Source organism: Macaca mulatta, chromosome 5 (genome assembly GCF_049350105.2).
Source record: "Macaca mulatta isolate MMU2019108-1 chromosome 5, T2T-MMU8v2.0, whole genome shotgun sequence".
In the NCBI taxonomy this organism is placed as follows: domain Eukaryota; kingdom Metazoa; phylum Chordata; class Mammalia; order Primates; family Cercopithecidae; genus Macaca; species Macaca mulatta.
Genome location: NC_133410.1, coordinates 64,519,511 through 64,524,797, shown reverse-complemented (window position 1 = coordinate 64,524,797; position 5,287 = coordinate 64,519,511).

The window sequence follows — 5,287 nt, the reverse complement described above, 5'->3', positions numbered from 1 at the left end:
CTTTTTGCAAATACATTTGTCCTACTATTTTTTTCTTTTTTTTTTTTTTTTTTTTTTTAGTAAAAATGGGAATTGAAGAAAGGAAAATTATGTTTCAGAAAAATAATATAGCACACCTGTTGTTAGATTCTAGTTCTGTCTATTATTTTTGAGATTTTATTATTTTCTGCAATGTGGACTTAATCCTGATTTCTTTCTTGGTTACAAGTCCCAAAAGTAATGCCTGCAAATTATATTTTAATTCTTTTTCTGACTTGGGTGCAATAAAATTGTTACTACATCTTTTCTGAACCTTTGGTTCTTTGTAATACAGGTGAGAGAAAAGCTTGTGGAATTGATATTACCTTACTCCTCTATAAATAAAAATCCTTTAAGTCTAATGTATAGAAAAATTGTGCTCAACATTAACCTTTTGTTTTTCTTTGGTCTCTACATAACTGCCTTTCATTAAACATATGTTTTCTTTCCTACATACAGAGGCTTAGCTCATCTTCAATGCTGCCTTCTTAAACAGATATGGGAAACATCTGTTTAACTGAACTCATCTGGTCTCAGGACTAGAACACTGACTAAATAGATATAGGATGATGTATTTAAGTTTGCTCTTGTTGTTTAACTGAGTCTGTCTTTCTAAAACTGAGTGACTTTCTATAGTCACTGTTCACGTAAGTGCTGTACTAGAACTGTGGGTGAGAATATTAACATATTTGTTATACACTCATGAGGACATGCAGATAGCTAGCTTCACAGCAGTGGTTTCCCTCCTATTTCCCTGGGACTAACTCCTTACCTATGCTTCTGTCAGGAGGAAGAAGCCAAATTGGTTTTAACCCTTTTTTTATCTCTATATTCACAAACTTAAGAATAAGACATATGAAAGCCAAAAGAGATATCAATATCACCTTTGCAAAAATTGTATCAGTTTGTAACCAAGCAGCTTAGGTTAAAACAATATTTTAAAAACTTTTTTATTTCCTCTTTCTCTCCAGTCTCAAGACATAGCTTTGAGGCAGTCTACGGATGTGTGTTCTTTCATCTTGAAATACAGCATTAGAATGTGCTTTAAAACTCCACTCTCCTTTCCCACTTTAAGCTCCCATGTCTTATGCACATTTATTTACCTAGATACCTGTTAACCTCACACTATGCTAACTTATCTGGCCATATACACATTAGAAGCTTCAGGGATCAAAGCCTCACATGCAGCAGGCACCTGTGGAATTCTCTTCCCAGCAGGAGATTACTTCAAGGCTGGAGTTCACTCCCAGCTTTAGAGTAACTGTAAGATTCTCTGTGATTAATTTGCAACCAGGTTGAGCACATAATGCTCTCACCTTCACTAGATGGAACAATAATTCAAGATATACCTCTGGAGTGTGTCACACCACCTGGCACGTCCTATCCCACCTTGCCTCTTCTGCATTCCAAGTCCCTCTTCTTAAATCATTACCATGTCTCCAGAAGTTGAGAAGTGGTAAATTTTGAAAGTGCTTCTGGCCACTTTCCCCTCTGCTGACAACAGTAATAAAATTTACTGTCTTTCTTATTATACCTTGCTTTTGTTATTGTGGCTTATTTCTATAAGCAGTGAGCACCCAGACCCTCTTTTGGTACAGTGGGAGGTGATTGGATTATGGGGGTGAAGCATTCTTGAATGATTTATCACAATCCCCTTGGTGATAAGTGAATTGTCACTCAGGTAATACACACAATAATTGGTTGCTTCAAACAGCTGGGAACATCCCTTCTTTCTATTGATCCCACACTTGCCATATGATGCCCTGGCTCCTTCTATAAATTCCATCATGATTGTGTGTTTTCTGTAGTCCTTGCCAGAAGCAGGTACTGGAGACAAGCTTGCACAGCCTAAAGAACTGTGAACGAATTAAACCTCTTTCCTTTATAAATTATTCAGCATATTAGTCTATCTCACACTGCTCTGAAGAACTACCTGAAACTGAGTAATTTATGAAAAAAAAGAGGCTTAATTAACTGACAGTTTCACAGGTTTGACAGAAAGCACGACTGGGAGACCTCAGAAAACTAAAAATCATGGAGAAAGTAAAGGGTGAAGCAAGCAGATCTTCCAAGGTGGCAGGACAGTGAGAGAGAGAGAGAGAAAGAGAAAGAGAGAGAGAGAGAGAGAGAGAGAAAAGGAGGAAGTACCACACACCTTTAAACTGTCAGATCTCATGAGAACTCACTCACTATCAAGAAAACAGCAAGGAAGAAATCCACCTTCATGATTTAATCACCTCCCACCAGGCCCTTTCTCCAATTCAACATGAGATTCATACAGGAATACAAATTGTGCCATATGACCCAGCCATCCCATTACTGGGCATATACCCAAAGGATTATAAATCATGCTGCTATAAAGACACATGCACACGTATGTTTATTGCGGCTTTATTCACAATAGCAAAGACTTGGAATCAACCCAAATGTCCATCAGTGACAGATTGGAGTAAGAAAATATGGCACATATACACCATGGAATACTATGCGGTCATAAAAAAGGATGAGTATGTGTCCTTTGCATGGATGCAGCTGGAAACCATCATTCTCAGCAAACTATCGCAAGAACAGAAAACCAAACACCGCATGTTCTCACTCATAGGTGGGAACTGAACAATGAGATCACTTGGACTCGGGAAGGGGAACATCACACACTGGGGCCTATCATGGGGAAGGGGGAGGGGGGAGGGATTGCACTGGGAGTTATACCTGATGTAAATGACGAGTTGATGGGTGCTGACGAGTTGATGGGTGCAGCACACCAACATGGCACAAGTAGACATGTGTAACAAACCTTCACGTTATGCACATGTACCCTAGAACTTAAAATATAATAATAATAATAATAAAAGAAACCATATCACCCAGCCTAATTTATTACTTTATAGCAATGCCAAAAATAGCCCAACACAGAAAATTGATATCAAGTGTAGCATGTTGGCATAGAGATACCTGAAAATATGGAAGTAGCTTTGGAAATGGGTAATGGGCTCAGGTTAGTAGGGATTTGAGGGCTTAGAGGAAGAAAGAAAGTTGAGAAAATGTTTGGAACTCATTTGAAACTGGGGTGATGTTTGTGACCACAATTCTGACACAAGTATGGACAGTGAGGGACAGACTGAGAAGGTACCAGGTGAAAATGAGGAAGATATGAGGAACCAGAGTAAGGGTCACCCATATTACACCTTACCAAAAATCTTGGCTGCATTATGATCATGTCCTAGGGATTTCTGAATGTTTACACTTAGGAGTGGTGACTTAGAGTGTTGGGTGGAAGAGATTTGTAAGTAGCAAAACATTCAAGATGTGACCTGTCTGTTTCTAACAGCCTATGATAAGATATAGGAGCAAGGAAAGAACCTAAAGTTAAAACATATATTTAAGAAGAAAAAGAAAAAGAGCATAAAAGTTTGGAATATTCTCAGAATAGACATTAGGTTGAAATGAAAATAGCTTTTCAGGAGAGTTATTCAAGTGGGCTTCAGTGCATTCACTTGCTAGACAGGCTTGCATGAGTAAAAGGGAGAGAATGGAAGGAAGAGAGAGAAGGTAAGTTGAAGATATTTTTTTAAGAACTAGATTTTTTATGATGTATTGGTCTGTTCTCATGCTGTTATAAGGACATACCCAAAACTAGGTAACTTAATAAAGAACAAGTTTAATTTACCCCAAATTCCACAGGGCTGGGGGAGCCACAGGAAACTTACAATCATGGCAGAAGGAAAAGTATACATATTCTTTTTCACCTGGTGGCAGCAAGGACAAGAATGAGAGCTGAGCAAAGAGGGAGGCCTCTAATAAAACCATCAGTTCTTTTGAGAACTTACTATTGTGAGAATAGCATGGGGGAAACCACTCCCATGATCTAATTACATCACATTGGGTCCCTCCCATGACACATGAGAATTATGGGAACTACAACTCAAGATGAGATTTTGGTGCAGACACAGCCAAACTATATCATTTGCCTCTCGTCCCTCCAAATCTCATGTCCTAACATTTCGAAATACCATTATGTCCTTCCAACTGTTCCCCAAAGTCTTAACTTCACCTTCTTCCATGATTGTAAGCTTCAGGAAGCCATCACTAGAAGCAGATGCTGGGGTGATGCTTGTACAACCTACTAAACAGTGAGCCAAATATAATTCCATTCTTCATAACTTATGCAACCACATGCATTACTTTATAACAATGCAAAAATGATCTACAACAAAGAATTAAAGATTTAACTCTACAATCTCAAACTATAAGAATCCTAGAATAAAACCTAGGAGACACCATTCTGGACATTTGCCTTTGGAAACAATTTATGACTAAATCCTTATGTGTTCACCCATTCTCCAACTACTAGAAAGTACTTCCCAAGACTGGGTAATTTATAAAAGAAGGAGACTTAATTGACTCACAATTCCACATGACTGAGGATGCTTCATGAAACTTACAATCATGGTAGAAAAGGAAGCAACCATGTCTTACAAAGTGGCAAGCAAGAGAATGAGTGTGTGAAGGAAAAACTGTCAGACACTTATAAAACCATCAGATCTCATGAGAACTTACTATCACAGGAATATCGTGGGATGAACACTGCCTCCATAGTCCAATTTCCTCCCATGTGGTTTATTCCTTGCTATATAAGGATTATGGGGTGTACAATTTATGATGAGATTTTGGTGGTGACACAAAGCCTAACCATATCATTTTATGCCTGGCCCCTTCCAAATCTCCTTTCCTTACATTACAAAATCAATCATATTTATTCCACAGTCCCCCAAGGTCTTAACTCATTTCAGCATTAGCTTGAAAGTTCATGTACAATGCCTAACCTGAGATAAGGCAATTTCCTTCAACATAGAAACCTGTAAAATCAAAAGCATATTAGTTTCTTCCAAGATACAATGAGGGTACAGGCATTGGGTAAATGCTCTTATTTCAAATAGGAGAAATTGACCAAAATAAAGGGGTTATACTGCCCAAGTACATTAGACATCTAGTGGAACAGTCATTAGATCTTAAAGCTCCTAAATGATCTCCTTTTTACTTAATGTCTCCCATCCAGGCATGCTGATGCAAGAGGTGAGCTTGCATGGTCATGGGCAGCTATGCTGCTGTAGCTTTGCCCAGTGCAGTGACCCTCTCTGTTGCTTTCACAGGCTGGTGTTGAGTGTCTGTGGCTTTTCCAGGTGTGTGGTGCAAACTTTTGGTGGATCCACAATTCTGGGATCTGGAGGATGGTGGCCCACTTCTCACACCTCCATTAGACAGTGTCCCA